Source organism: Neomonachus schauinslandi, chromosome 7, assembly GCF_002201575.2.
Source record: "Neomonachus schauinslandi chromosome 7, ASM220157v2, whole genome shotgun sequence".
Taxonomy (NCBI): domain Eukaryota; kingdom Metazoa; phylum Chordata; class Mammalia; order Carnivora; family Phocidae; genus Neomonachus; species Neomonachus schauinslandi.
This window is the reverse complement of record NC_058409.1, coordinates 6280003-6296828: the sequence shown is the minus strand read 5'-3', so window position 1 is coordinate 6296828 and position 16826 is coordinate 6280003. Positions and strand designations below refer to the sequence as shown.

At 42.4% G+C, this 16826-nt stretch overlaps 1 protein-coding gene across 1 annotated transcript in view; it reads left to right on the top strand.

The window, feature by feature from the left end:
* RASGEF1C (RasGEF domain family member 1C) overlaps positions 1-16826 on the top strand; it is an 838438-nt gene that overhangs the window by 209280 nt on the left and 612332 nt on the right. The window lies entirely within an intron of this gene.

Genomic DNA, 16826 nt, shown 5'->3' with positions numbered 1-16826 from the left:
ATCTTTCACCACTAACTGCATACCTAGGGAATCCCCATCCCTCATCCACTTCAACATCTAAGTTACACAAACTTTCCAAATAATAACCTACTGATTTTTTATGTCAGCACTTATGTTTGTACATGACTGTTTATCTGGTCACTGTTGTGATTAGTATTTTAAATATTTAAGTTCTCCTGTGAAATTTCTCTTATAAGCTGACCCCTGATGTAAGATTTGCAAGCATTTTATAAGGCAGGATTGGGAAAGAGAATTGGTTGGGATTACCTACTGGACTCTCGCCCTGGGGGCTACACATACAGTGCTGGCTGGTGGGCTTTCATAGTCCCACAAATTATGAATGTTTCCTGTAGCAATTTCCCTTAAAAAATCTACAATTTCATACCAACAGCATTTTTCACATAACTAGAACAAACAATCCTAAAATTTGTATGAAGCCAAAAAAGACCTCAAATAGCCAAAGCAAACTTGAAAAAGAAAACAAAGCTGGAGGCATCATGATTCCAGACTTCAAGTTATATTACAAAGCTGTAGTGATCAAAACAGTATGGTAATTATCTCATATATGTATGTGTTTTTATGAGTATGTGTATAAAACCATTTTTTAAGTAACATCTTTCATTAAAACATGTGTTTGTAATAAAAACAAACAAACAAAACAAAACAAAAAACACCTGTATGGTACTGGTATAAAAATAGACACATACACCACGACCAAGTGGGATTTATCCCTGGGCTGCAAATTCGGTTCAACATCCACAAATCAATCACTGTGATACAATACATTAATAAAAGAAAGAACAAGTACCATATGATCCTCTCAATAGATACAGAAAAAGCATTTGACAAAGTACAGCACACTTTCTTGATCAAAACTCTTTAGAGTATAGGGATAGAAGGTACATACCTCAATATCATCAAAGCCATCTATGAAAAGCCACAGCTAATATCATTCTCAATGGGGAAAAACTGAGAGCTTTCCCCCTAAGGTCAGGAACACGGCAGAGATGTCCACTATCACCACTGCTATTCAACATAGTATTAGAAGTCCTAGCCACAGCAATCAGACAACAAAAAGAAATAAAAGGCATCCAAATCAGCAAAGAAGAAGCCAAACTCTCACTCTTTGCAGATGATATGATACTTTATGTGGAAAACCCAAAAGACTCCACCCCAAAACTGCTAGAACTCATATAGGAATTCAGTAAAGTAGCAGGATATAAAATCAATGCACAGAAATCAGTGGCATTCCTATACACCAACAACAAGACAGAAGAAAGAGAAATTAAGGAGTCGATCCCATTTACAATTGTACCCAAAACCATAAGATACCTAGGAATAAATCTAACCAAAGAGGCAAAGAATCTGTACTCAGAAAACTATAAAATACTCATGAAAGAAATTGAGGAAGACACAAAGAAATGGCAAAACGTTCCATGCTCATGGACTGGAAGAACAAATATTGTGAAGATGTCAATGCTACCTAGAGCAATCTACACATTTAATGCAATCCCTATCAAAATACGATCCACTTTTTTTCAATGAAACGGAGCAAATAATCCTAAAATGTGTATGGAACCAGAAAAGACCCCGAATAGCCAGAGGAATGTTGAAAAAGAAAAGCAAAGCTGGCGGCATCACAATTCCGGACTTCCAGCTCTATTACAAAGCTGTCATCAACAAGACAGTATGGTACTGGCACAAAAACAGACACATAGATCAATGGAACAGAATAGAGAGCCCAGAAATGGACCCTCAACTCTATGGTCAACTAATCTTCGACAAAGCAGGAAAGAATGTCCAATGGAAAAAAGACAGTCTCTTCAACAAATGGTGTTGGGAAAATTGGACAGCTACATGCAGAAGAATGAAACTGGACCATTTCCTTACACCACACACACAAATAGACTCAAATGGTTGAAAGACCTCAATGTGAGACAGGAGTCCATCAACATCCTAAAGGAAACACAGGCAGCAACCTCTGCAACCTCAGCTGCAGCAACTTCTCCTAGAAACATCGCCAAAGGCAAGGGAAGCAAGGGCAAAAATGAACTATTGGGACCTCATCAAGATAAAAAGCTTTGCACAGCAAAAGAAACAGTCCACAAAACCAAAAGACAACTGACAGAATGGGAGAAGATATTTGCAAATGACATATCAGATAAAGGGCTAGTATCCAAAATCTATAAAGAACTTACTAAACTCAACACCCAAAGAACAAATGATCCAATCAAGAAATGGGCAGAAGACATGAACAGACATTTTTCCAAAGAAGACATCCAAATGGCCAACAGACACTTGAAAAAGTGCTCAACATTGCTTGGCATCAGAGAAATCCAAATCAAAACCTCAGTGAGATACCACCTCACACCAGTCAGAATGGCTAAAATTAACAAGTCAGGAAATGACAGATGTTGGCAAGGATGCGGAGAAAAGGGAACCCTCCTACACTGTTGGTGGGAATGCAAGCTGGTGCAGCCACTCTGGAAAACAGTATGGAGGTTCCTCAAAAAGTTGAAAATAGAGCTACCATATGATCCAGCAATTGCACTACTATTTACCCCAAAGATACAAAAGTAGGGATCCGAAAGGGTACGTGCACCCCGATGTTTATAGCAGCAATGTGCACAATAGCCAAACTGTGGAAAGAGCCAAGATGTCCATTGACAGATGAATGGATAAAGAAGAGGTGGTATATATATACAATGGAATATTATGCAGCCACCAAAAGGAATGAGATCTTGCCATTTGCAACGACATGGATGGAACTGGAGGGTATTATAAAATTATTATTATTTATTATTATAAAATTATTATTATAAAATTATAAAATTATAAAATTCCCAGAATTTTATGGTCAATGAAACTTCAACAAACAGGAAAGAATATCCAATGGGCAAAAGACAGTCTCTTCAACAAATGTGTTGGGAAAACTGGACAGCAACATGCAGAAATAAATTTCTTACACTACACACAGAAATAAATTCAAAGTGAATTAAATATCTAAATGTGAGACCTAAAACCATAAACATCCTAGAAGAGAACATAGGCAGTAACTTCTTGACATCACTGTAGCAACTTCTTTCTAGGTATGAATCTAGAAAGCAAGGGAAACAGAAGCAAAAATAAACTATGGGGACAACATGAAAATAAAACACTTTTGCAGAGTGAAGGAAACAACAAAACTAAAGGTAACATACAGAATGGGAGAAAATATTTGTAAAGACATATCTGATAAAGGGCTACTATCCAAAATATATATAAAAAACTTATAAAACTCAACCCTCAAAAGCCAAATAATCCAATTGAAAAATGGTCAGAAGACATGAATAGGCCTTTTTCCAAAGAAGACACAGAGATGGCCAAGAGACACATGAAAAGATGCTCATCATCACTTATCATCAGGGAGATGCAAATCAAAACTATAATGAGATATTATCTTACAGCTGTCAGAATGGCTAAAGTCAACAACACAAGAAACAACAGATGTTGGTGAGGATGTGGAGAAAGGGGAACCCTCTTGCACTGATGGTGGGAATTCAAACTGATGCAGCCACTCTGGAAAACTGTATGGAGGTTCCTCAAAAGTTAAAAATACAGCTACTCTATGACCCAGCAACTGTACTACTAGGTATTTACTTAGAATACAAAAAACTAATTCAAAGGGATACATGCACAAAGGGATGTTTATAGCAGCATTATCAATAATAGCCAAACTATAGAAAGAGCCCAAATGTCCATGAACTGATGAATGGATAAAGAAGGTGTTTATACCTATGACACAGCAATTGCACTACTAGGTATTTACCCCAAAGACACAGATGTAGTGAAAAGAAGGGCCATATGCACCCCAATGTTCATAGCAGCAATGTCCACAATAGCCAAACTGGAAAGAGGTGAGATGCCCTTCAACAGATGAATGGATAAAGAAGATGTGGTCCATATACACAATGGAATATTACTCAGCCATCAGAAAGGATGAATACCCAACTTTTACATCAACATGGATGGGACTGGAGGAGATTATGCTAAGTGAAATAAGTCAAGCAGAGAAAGTCAATTATCATATGGTTTCACTTATTTGTGGAACATAAGGAATAGCATGGAGGACATTAGGAGAAGGAAGGGAAAAATGAAGGGGGGGAATTGGAGGGAGAGATGAACCATGAGAGACTATGGACTCTGAGAAACAAACAGGGTTTTAGAGGGGGAAATGGGTGGGGGGATGGGTTAGTCCAGTGATGGGTATTAAGGAGGGCACATACTGCATGGAGCACTGGGTGTTATACAAAAACAATGAATCGTGGATCACTACATCAAAAACTAATGATGTATTGCATGGTGACTAACATAACATAATAAAATTAAATTAAAAAAAAGAAGGTGTGGTATATATATACAATGGAATATTACTCAGCCACAAAAAAAATGAAATATCACTATTTGTAATGATATGGTTTGAGCTAGAGAATATCATACTAAGCAAAATAAGTCAGACAGAGAAAGACAAATACCATATGATTTCACTCGTGTGGAATTTAAGAAACAAAACAAACAAGCAAAGGGAAGCAACGAGAGAGAGCGGAAAAGCAAGAAACAGACTCTTAAATATAAAGAACAAACTAATCATTAGCAGGGGGGAGGTGGGTAGGGGGATGGGTTAAATAGAGGAATGGTATTGGGAAGTGCAGTTGTGATGAACACTGACTGATACATGGAAGTATTGAATCATTACATTGTACACCTGAAACTATATTACACTGTATGCTAACTAACTTGAATTTAAATAAAAACTTAAAAAAAACCTACTGTCTTTATGTGTACAAATGCAAATTTTAAAACATAATTCAAGACTGCCTCTTTGCTCTAGAGTTTCCCTGTGAGCCCCATGAGGGCTTCTATTCCATGAAGCCTTCCCTTCCAGACCCATCAGTGGGGTCTCCTGATGCTGCTGGAGGCCAATCCTCATACCCAACTGTTCAAATTTCTGAATCAGAAGGCCCACGGCCCATCTGTAGGAGAAATTTCTCATTGGCTTGCAGGTCCTGTGGTGCAGCTTCTTGCTCTCCTCCTCCACCAAACCCACTCCACTTGCCTCTCCACTGATGGGTCCTGATTGCATCACTGCCCCTCAGACTTCTCCAGGTGCTTTCATCCAGCATAAGTCCTGGACTCACCCTCCCCATGCAAAAACTGGTGAGAGCCCCACCCTGGGTTTGCAGACAAGCTCGGGCAATGTGAACATCTTCACAATGACAACTGAGCCCCAGTGTTTTGTCTTGTGCAGCTTGGAAGCCATGCTACCGACCCAGTAGGACTCTAGTGAGGGTTTCATGGTATGACCCAGGCGAAGCTCTGGGCAGGCCTCCTGGTAACCTCTGGTGAATCCTCTTTGGTCTTATTAGGATCTCTGAGGAAGATTTTCCTCTGATTCTTCTTACTCCCTCCAACTCTTACCACAGTGTGGGTAGGCCCCGTTTCTGTGAGTCTGTCTGAGCTGGGTCTTTGCTTGGCATTTCTTGATTAATCTTCCCCAAGCTCTATTAGATAAGTGATATTATTATTCCTACTTACAGATGAAGATGTTTCACAGATATGATCTATGAGCATGTCACAGATAAGAAATAAGCTTGACAGTCTGGAAAACAGTATGGAGGTTCCTCAAAAAATTAAAAATAGAACTACACTATGACCCAGCAATTGCACTACTAGGTATTTACCCAAAGGATACAAACAGTGATTTGAAGGGGCACATGCACCCCAGTGTTTATAGTAGCAATGTCCACAATAGCCAAAATATGGAAAGAACCCAGATGTTCATTGACAGATATGTATATATGTATGTGTGTATATATATATATAATGAATACTATTCAGTCATCAAAAAAATGAAATCTTACCCTTAGCCATGACATGGATGGAACTAGAGGGTATTATGCTAAGCAAAGTAAGTCAATCAGAGAAAGGCAATTATATGATTTCACTCAAATGTGGACTTTAAGAAACAGAACAGAGGGCGCCTGGGTGGCTCAGTTGGTTAAGCAACTGCCTTCGGCTCAGGTCATGATCCCGGAGTCCTGGGATCGAGTCCCACATCGGGCTCCCCCTTCTCTGTGGGGAGCCTGCTTCTCCCTCTGCCTCTGCCTGCCACTCCCCCTGCTTGTGCTCATTCTCTGTCTCTCTGTCAAATAAATAAATAAAATCTTAAAAAAAAAAAAACAGAACAGAGGAGCATAAAGGGAGGGAGAGAAAAATAAAACAAGACAAAAATCAGAGAGGGAGAAAAACCATGAGACTCTTAACTATAGGAAACAAACTGAGGGTTCACTGCACTCTACCTTTAAAACTAATAATACACTATATGTTAATTAATTGAATTTAAATAAAATAAAATAAAAAAGATGGGAGGCAAACCATAAGATACTCTTAACTATAGGGAACAAACTGAGGGTTGCTGGAGGGAGGTGATTGGCGGGATGGGCTAAATGTGTGATGGGCATCAAGGAGGGCACTTGTTTGGATGAGCACTGGGTGTTATATGGAACTGATGAATCACTAAATTCTATCCCTGTAACTAATAATACACTATATATTAACTAAATTGAATTTAAATAAATAATAAGAAGAAACAAGCTTGAAATTACAAAGCAATGATGGAGGATCCAAGATTTACTCCAATAATGTGATTTTCTGTTTCTACCTGGATAGGAGGGGAGGATGATCCTAGTTAATGTTGAATCTCCAGCTCCAGGGGCTGAGGGATGGCTGGATGCTGAGATGCTTCTCTGGGGATGTGGGTCCACTTACTGCTATCAATTGCCACTTACCTCTCCCTGGATGCACCCTTCTTAATTTGGGGAGAGAATGGAAATCACAGTCCACTCTCAGCTCCCATCCTCAAAACACATTAAGGAAAACTCACTGCTTTGTAAGTATGAGGAAAAATCCTACAATGTTTCCCCACTTCTTAGAAACTGTTGCAGGGAACTTGACCCCCCTTGGGAGATAGACGCATTATGAAATGATCAGGAGATGCAGGGAGTTCAGAGGGAGGGAAGCTCATGGAATATGATGTAATCACCATCCCATCTGCTTGGGGACCAGAATCCCTTGAGGCCTGTGCCCACAAAGTCTTCAGGGTCCTCCACCAGGAGCCCCTGTGACAAATTCGAGGTGCAATAGGTCAGCAAGGATGGTGCCTCCTCCTGCAGGGAGTGGAGGTGCCCTGAGCTTGGTGAGGGGGTGAATGACATGGTGGGGCAGAACATGCTTGGATAAAGCTGGCTAAAAGCCAGAAAGATGGAGTCCTGGCCTGGGTCAGGCTGGAGGAACAGTTTGGAATGAGAATACCTAAGAGTAGCCCTCCCTGGCCCTTATACTCAAAGCCCTCTTTAAGACCTCTCTTGACTTTTCCCAACAATAGCCCAAGTTCTTGTTTGTGGGGGACATAGAGGTTCCTGGAGGCCTTACCTGTCATCATGACTCTAGGGAGACAATCTCCTGGATGAGTTCCAGGCTCACTGACTTGGTTGCGTGAAGGGGTTTCTTCTGCCCCTGAACATGCTAAGTATTCTGCTTGCCTGTAAGTTTGCCCCTAGTATGGGATGGGGAAGGCTGGATGTCCTTATCAGTGGTCCTGTGGGACCCACGCTAGCCAGAACATAAGAACTGGGCTAGAGCCCTTGAATCTTTTTCCTGGTTTGTCTAAATCCCATCACAACCTCCACATATACCCATCTCACCTTGACTTACCATGTGCTAGATCAATTGAAAACAACGCTGTCTCTTCAAAAGGTGAAAGTCCCAGAAAGTATTGTGTTATCCCATGTTAGATGCTTGGTATCATAAAAACATACATACGGGTCTTGGCACTCTCAGTAAATAATTCCCTAAGCTCTGCCTGGTGCCCTCAGTGCCCAGCAGGTATGGGACACATTTCTGAATGAAACACAATATACCATTGCATATCTTACACTTACTGGTTGATAGATAAATTAACTTTGCTTCCTAAATCTGTCATCTGAAATGCTGAAGCCAGCTCCTCCATAGCCCTTTGGAAAGCAAGTAGGGGCTGGGGCAGAGTATGAGCCTCCCACCTCAGGGTGGCTGTGGGAGATAAGCACAAACCTATAATCTTCCAGACCATTTCTGTGACTATGTCTGACCCAACCATGTACTTTGCACATGTCTCCTCACCAGAGCACCTGTGCTGGACCCTATTGGAGGGGGTGACTGAGGCCCTACAGTACAAGCCACAGCTCCCTGTTTCCCACTGGTGCTCATCTGGTTCCTGCCTTGTACCTGGTGCTAGACAACCCTGCATGCAGGATCCTCTCAGGGTCCTTTAAGACAGCACTATGCCCATGTGTCACTGCCAGGCCAGGTTGGGACAAGGGTAACTCCATGAGAGGTTGCAGGTCTTCCAGGAATGGTCAATGTGCAAGTGTTGGTGTGTGTGTGTGTGAGAGCCTCCAGGACAATGAAGCTCAGAGCACTAACCCAGAAGTTGAGGAGAGGCCATCAAAAATGAGCCTGGGGGGCACCTGGGTGGCTCAAATGGTTAAGCATCTGCCTTCGGCTCAGGTCATGATTCCAGGGTCCTGGGATCAAGCCCCACATCGGGCTCCTGGCTCAGCAGGGAGCCTGCTTCTCCTTCTCCCTCTGCCTCTCTCCCTGCTCATGCTCTCTCTCTCTGTATCTCTGTGTCTCAAATGAATAAAAAAAAAAAATGAGCCTGGGATGCAAGTGGTCCCCAGGCTCACTTTTTTGCAGGTCATACTCATGTTATACCTCTGATCTTCCCTATCTAAACAGGGTTTGAGGGTCCCTGAATAAAGAAACATAGGCTTATATGGAGGGAGCCCAGGGAGCAGATTCAACTAGAGAGGGCAGTTGTGCTTGCAAGGAGAAACACCCTGTGAGCAGACCTTTCAAAGTCTTCTGAAGGAGACCAGCAGTGGGAGATGCATGTCACATAGGAACTAAGTACCCACTCAGCACACATGCATTCACATACATGCATATACCTGAAGAAAGATTTTACCAACAATTTCCCTACCCTCCATTTTGATCTACTGCATCTATTCCAATGGGTAAATTTTTTGAACTCTTGTTATAATGCACCAAATAGATTTCATGATCTAAGAAGCAGAATGAAAAACAGTCATTAGTGGATTTCCCATGCAAGGTCCTATATAGTTCATGTCATGCCCAATTATCTTGAACCATGAAGCAGGGATCAGCCTTGGCCCAAAATAGAAATCTGAGGCATCAAGGACTTTTGTGAGTTTGAACCCAATGTAGATCAAGCCCCACATTTCCCCCCATTTTATCAGCATAGGTAAAGGGTGAGGAAAAAATATACATATTGCTTTATTCTAGGGAAGTATAATAAACATCTGCATCATCAATGGGCATAAAGCACAAAAGTCTGGGAAGAGAGTATTTCAAGAGTCCACCTCACTGACATCATCTGTAAAGGATGGAGTTGGTGTCCATCAATAGGGACAGTTTCTCCTATGTAGATACACATGTGCATTGTTATACATTGTCTAAGGTCTGTTAGACACCTTGGCCCTAAAACCCCACCCTTAGCCCATAATCCACAGGAGGTCCAGCTAGTGCTCCAGATAGACTTTCCCAATTCATTTTTCCCAGAGATTGCCATTGTCCTATGTCCTACTTAGACTCTAAGAGAATAAGAATGGCAAATCCTGCTGTCCTTTTCCAAACACGGTCCTATCAGAAGACCCCCCACTGCCATGAATATTGAGATGAAAGGCCCATTGCCTCCACACTGGAAGGTAGAATTAGTTCGACGCAAACAAAGTATAGGGTTCTGAGTTTTGTCCCTGAAGAATGTCAGAGAGGGGCCCTGTTGTGAATATTCATTGAGATGGATAAGCCAATCCCAAAGCTCTCCTGCCCTGGTGTCAGGCTCCACCTTTCATGTCTTTACTCCTGCAGGGTTATTAGCCATTGGTTTGTAGGAGCTCTCTCACTTACCTGCTCCAGGAAGCAGAGGGTGACTGTGATCAGGCAGATGTCAGTGGTCCTCCTGGCAAGTTAACCCTCCCAGGGAACAGGTCCAGCCCTCAGGCAGAGACAATTACCTCTGAGGTTCTCCAAAACTGGTTCCAGGCCCAGATTGCTCCAGAAGGAAGGAAGGGAGTTGTGCTGGGTTGGGATTGTCCTAGGAAGAGTCTAGACAGAAGGAGGGAAGAGGAGCTAGGAAGGAGAAGGCAATCTTGCAGGGTTTTCTGCTCCAGTCCTTTCCTGCTCAGAGCTGTGTGATTTCTGAATAAAGCTGGTGGCAGGACCCCAGCCCCAGCAGGAGGGAATTTAGGGAGGGCTGCTATCACTTTCTATTTCTGGAAATGATTCCAGTTCTCAAAACAGGCCTGAACCAATTTCACTTTCATCATTCTGGAGGGTGGGGGCGCTGCAGCATTTGCCTGTGGCTTATGCAGGGTTATTTTCGCACCTTCAGCCCAAGGCCCAGGGGAGTGTGGGAGTGCTCTGAGATCAGCTGCTGCATACCTGAGAATCTTACTCAGATGTCAACGTCCAGACCGGTGAGAAGTCCATATTCAGCCCTCTTGAGGCTGGTCCCTCAGATGGGTGCAGACACTGCCTGCAAAGTTACTCCTTGGGATTGTCCAGCATGCCCAGCTCAGGGGCTAACTCGCTTCCACCCACAGAGATCAGACTGCTGAAGTTACATCCATGGTGGAGTTCTCTTCCTGGCCCCAGCTGTGACCTTCCCTGGTGTCAATATACCTGCCCCAACCAAGTGAGGGTCTGAGCTCAACACAGCTCACTACTGACTTGGTGACTGCTTAAACTCTCAGGGAGTGTCACGTCCTCATCCTCATGTGGGAGCAGCGGTGAAAGCTCCCCAGGGTGTTTGTGTTCAGAAGAGAGGCCCCAGGGAGGGGCTATGTGACTTTGACAGGGTGAGAAAGAAGGTCTGTTGTACAAAGTTTTTGCCAAGATTGCAAATGTCTATAACAAGTTATGAAATCCTTCTGTGGCTAAGAGATTGTGAATTTGTCATTGCCACCCTTGATTCTTCCCCTGGGTCATGAAAGGACAGCTGACAGGTTGTGGAGAGGGAAGGTAAGGATCATTTTAGTGAGCCTGTTACAAGGGACATGGCCAACAATGAGGGCTGCACATGGTCTTCCTGGGTAGGATGATCTGAGGAGAAAAAGAGGTGGAGCTGCCCTTCTGTTCCTGACAACATGGACGAGGTAGAAGCCTGGCAGGTCTGGACTATACTTGCCCCAAGATCCCAATGGGGACACTAGCATGGGTCTTCATTGGACATCATTGGACCCTTCTTCCTGAGGGACATTCACCACACCAGGCCATCAGCTGGATTGCAAATGTCCTACCTGAGTGAGTCCTTTCCTACACTTGTTTTCCCCTCTGCCATGCTCCTCCATGTAATGGGGGCAGTGGGAGGAAGAAAGAAGAGAGAAGCTGACTCTTTTCCTGTTCCGGCTGCAGGTCTCTCACTGAGTTGGAGGAGGGTCTGAACCAGGCTGGGGAGATTTCTATTCTACAAGAGTCTGGAGATTGTATATTACACTGACTGGACAGCTATTTATCTGAGTGGGACCAGGAGAAGAGGGATTTCTAAGCCATTTATTCCTTTTTTTTGTTGTTAAGAGTTTATTTATTTATTTGACACAGAAAGAGAGATAGTGAGAGACAGAGAGCACAAGCAGGGGGTGCGGCAGGCAGGCAGAGGGAGAGGGAGAAGCAGGCTCTCCGCTGAGCAAGGAGCCTGACGTGAGGCTCGAACCCAGGACCCTGGGATCATGACCTGAGCCGAAGGCAGCCGCTTAACCAACTGAGTCACCCAGGTTCCCCTAAGCCATTCATTTCTAAGAAGAATTGATTTCCTTTCCTCTGAACAGAGAGAATGTAGCAACATCCTTATAAATCATACTTCCTCATTTCCTAATGGTGACTTAGGAGCAGCAAGTCTGACTCTGGACCTTGAGGTGTGCATACCGGGGCTTCAGCGCCAGACCCATGGCTGCGTAGGACACTGCAGGCCTCAGCCAACCAAACAGAGCACCAGCTCCAGAGTGATTCTCACACACTGCTGGGGAACAGATTAGCCCTGGTGAGCCCCTGATGGGAGCTTTCTCTCACCCACTACAAAAGGCCCCATCACTGCCAGGGTACCTGAGACTCAGAGGTATTTCCTACTTTACTACTACTGACAGCTGTAATTGGCTGTCTTCATGTGCTCATCTGCATCCACAGCCAGTTGTCAAGTTCACATGTGAGCTTGCATCTTGCCTTACAATTGGTTCTACCTAGAATTTCAGTTTCTCTTGTCCCCTGCCTCCTCCCTGAATGATTTCCCAGTCTTTCTCCCATCAGAGCAGTGATTGTCTTTGTATGTTAGGCAGAGAGTATTTCCCTGATTCCCCAAAATATGGCAGGAGGGAGAGATTCAGGACCAACTACACACAGAAGAATAGTCACAGCAACAATCTGAAAAGAACTGAGATATTTCTCTATTTTATATCTTTTACTTACACGAGTAAGTAAAAGATTTTACCTACACACCGAACAATCACCCCCAAGAAATAGAACATCTCTAACAACTTATACCTCCCTCTGTGTTCCTATTCACTCTAGCTCTGTCCACAGCCCCTGGGTGACAATGTCATGCAGTATGTGTTTATGATTTTTTTTATTTGTGGTGTTATCACTTACATATGCATGCCTAAACAGTATATTGCTTAGTTTTCTTGAAGCTTTGTTTAAGGAGTATTCTATGTGTTCTTAATATTTAATCTCAACACTTACTAAAAGATTAATTCCTCTCTATATAACTATGGTTCATGCCTTTCAACACTGTGTGTCAACTTATTTATCCTTTCTCTGTCAATGCCTATCCTCTCCGTTTTCACAGTTATGAAGACTGCTGCTCAGAGAACACGTCCACATGTCTTCTGCACATTTTTGCAGAGTGACTCTTTGGTATAGGGTGAGGAGTAGAAATGTTGAGTCCTGAGGTGCATGAATGTGCCAGTTTATGATTCAGCCATATTGTTTCTTCAAAGTGGTTGTATTGATTTACATTCCCAGCAGCCACAGTTCAGAGATTCTATCAATCTAAAATCTCACCAGTACCTGATTTTTTCCGACTTTTAAAATTTTGCAATTGAACTAATTAACAGTGTCATCTTGTAGTGCACAGAGGTGCATTTGTCTCATTAGTACTTAATCTGCAGTATTTTCTCTATTTTTTTGCCCAAATATATTTCTTTTTTTGAGAAAGTTCTATTCATGTCTTTTGCCCATTTCCATGCTGAATTTTTTTCCCTTTTCCCTAGTGATTTCTGGAATCTTTAAAATCTTTCCTTCCATCAATCCTTGGTTGGCTACATTTGTGCAAATATCTTCTCCAGCTTTGTGGATATTTTTTAAAAAAGATTTTATTTATTTATTTGAGAGAGAGAGAGAGAGAGCACATGAGAGGGTGGAGGGTCAGAGGGAGAAGCAGACTCCCCGTCGAGCAGGGAGCCTGATGCGGGACTTGATCCTGGGACTCCAGGATCATGACCTGAGCTGAAGGCAGTTGCTTAACCAACTGAGCCACCCAGGTGCCCGCTTTGTGGATATTTTTAGACTTTCTTTTTTGCATTTGATTCCATAAAGAGAAACTTTTCATTTTTATAGAGTCAAAGGTATCACATTGGTCAGTCTGTTTTATACAGCTGTCATCTTGGTATCTTTATACAGGTATCATCTCCTTTAATAAATCTTTCCCTAAGAACAGCTATGTTCTCTTCTTCAGTTCCCATTTGAAATTTAGGTCTTAAGTCCATTGGGAGTTGATTATCATAAGTGATGGAAGTAGAGATTCAGTAACTTCTATCCATATGGAGAACCGTTTAGTCAGCTCCATTTACCACACAGTGCCTTCTATACCCTCTGACATCCCATGTACTTCTCACAAGCAACAGAATTCCACACATTTCTGAATCCTATACAGGACTGTACTTTTCTGTGGGCCAGTTGGTCTACCCCTGTGCCAGCATCCAACTCTCTTAGATACTATAGCAGTGAAATAAATCTTAAAGATCCTCTTGCAGATCCTTATAGATATAGATCCTCCTATGTTCTTCTTCTAAAGAAATTTTGGTATTTTCCTCTTGATCCTCCATATAAATCATAGAATCTTGGCACCTTTCCCCCTCTTTGTGTCCCCTTCCCTGGTATTTTACCAAATTTCCCACAGAGCCCCTCCTGGTAGTTTATCAGTTGTTCCTATAAACTGCCAGGGAAATCTATGCCCAACAGTGATGATGTGGCAGCCAGCAGCAGGACCCCTAAAAATGAAAGAAACAGAAAGGCAGAGAAAAGCTTTAGTCCTTTTTCCTGATGGGAAATACTTCTCATTCACTGAAAGCTTTGGAAACTTGCCCACTGCCTTCCTCCTTGTCCCCAGGGCTCACATGGGAGTCTTGGCTAGATGACCACACAGGGGTCATCTGAGACCTGTCTTTCATGGTCCCTGGTATTTTTCTGCCCTCCCCCCACTCCCTGAGCCACTGAATTAATAAGATCTTCATGTTTCTTTTCCTGGAACTGCTTGTTTTGTGGAGAAACAAGAGTTTCCCTTTCATGTCCTGTAAATCTGGGCCTGCAACTATCAGCCACGGTTTCCTGAGGGAGTGGGGGGAGCTCAAGTCAGAGGCTGTCATTCTTCCTGTTGTTTTCACACTTTCCCAGGCAGGACAGAGGCTCTCCAACCCCTTGCTCCATTCAGTGATCTCAGGAGCACTCAGTGCCTGCATTTCTCAAGGAGGACGTGTCTGTGGAGTGTTCCTATGTCAAGGGCTCCAGGTATACTTCACTAGACTCAGCATTTTCTGTTGTGTTAGTGGAAATATTTGTGATCTCTGACATCAGAAGCCTCTTTTCTTCTGGAGCTGGTGAGTGAACAAATTATGTATGTGCAGTGTGGGATACTAGCTTTGAACTTGGAGAACTGAGCAGTAAGGTCGGCAAGTAGAGAGCAAAGTTTTCATCAAGCTGCTTATGCCATCCTCTTTGGAGAAGAGAGAACCGTTGTCCATTTCTTCCTTTTTTAAATGTGAATGTTGTTGATGCAAAAGTTTGGTATTCATCCTTTCTGATGGCTGAGTAGTATTCCATTGTACATATGGACCACATCTTTATCCATTCATCTGTTGAAGGGCATCTCGGCTCTTTCCACAGCTTGGCTATTGCAGACATTGCTGCTGTGAATATTGGGGTGCATATGGCCCTTCTTTTCACTATATCTGTGTCTTTGGGGTAAATACCCGGGAGTGCAATTGCTGGGTCATAGGGTAGCTCTATTTTTAATTTTTTGAGGAACTTCCACACTGTTTTCCAAAGTGGCTGTACCAACTTGCATTCCCACCAACAGTGTAAGAGGGTTCCCCTTTCTCCACAACCTCTCCAACATTTGTTGTTCCTTGCCTTGTCAATTTTTGCCATTCTAACTGGTGTAAGGTGGTATCTCAATGTGGTTTTGATTTGAATTTCCCTGATGGCTAGTGATGATGAACATTTTTTCATGTGTCTGTTAGCCATTTGTATATCTTCTTTTGAAAAGTGTCTATTCATGTCTTCTGCCCATTTTTTGACTTGGTTATTTGTTTTTTGGGTGTTGAGTTTGAGAAGTTCTTTATAGACCTTGGATATCAGCCCTTTGTCTGTAGTGTCATTTGCGAATATCTTCTCCCATTCTGTGGGTTGCCTCTTTGTTTTGTTGACTGTTTCCTTTGCTGTGCAGAGGCTTTTTATCTGGATGAAGTCCCAAAAGTTCATTTTTGCTTTTGTTTCACTAGCCTTTGGAGATGTATCTTGAAAGAAGTTGCTGTGGGTGATGTCAAAGAGGTTACTGCCTATGTTCTCCTCTAGGATTTTGATGGATTCCTGTCTCACATTGACGTCTTTCATCCATTTTGAGTTTATCTTTGTGTATGGTTTTAGAGAATGGTTGAGTTTCATTCTTTTGCATATAGTTGTCCAATTTTCCCAGCACCATTTATTGAAGAGACTGTCTTTTTTCCATTGCATATTTTTTTCCTGCTTTGTCGAGGATTACTTGACCATAGAGTTTAGGGTCCATATCTGGGCTCTCTATTCTGTTCCATTGGTCTATATGTCTGCTTTTGTGCCAGTGTTATGCTGTCTTGGTGATCACAGCTTTGTAATATAGCTTCAAATCAGGCAACATGATGCCCCCAGCTTTTTTTTCTTTTTCAACATTTCCTTGGCAATTCGGGGTTTTTTCTGATTCCATACAAATTTTAGGATTGTTTGTTCCAGCACTTTGAAAAATGTCATTGGAATTTTGATCAGGATGGCATTGAAGGTATAGATTGCTCTGGGTAGCATAGACATTTTAACAATGTTTATTCTTCTGATCCATGAGCATGGAATGTTTTTCCATCTTTTTGTGTCTTCCTCAATTTCTTTCATGAGTGTTCTGTATTTCCTAGAGTATAGATCCTTTACCTCTTTTGTTAGGGTTATTCTGAGGTATCTTATGGTTTTTGGTGCTATTGTAAATGGAATCGATTCTCTAATTTCTCTTTCTACAGTTGCATTGTTGGTGTATAAGAAAGCAACTCATTTCTGTGCATTGATTTTGTATCCTGCTACATTATTGAATTGCTGTATGAGTTCTAGTAATTTGGGGGTGGAGTCTTTTGGGTTTTCCACATAAAGTATCATGTCATGTGCGAAGAGAGAGAGTTTGACTTCTTCTTTGCCAATTTGAATACCTTTTATTTCTTTTT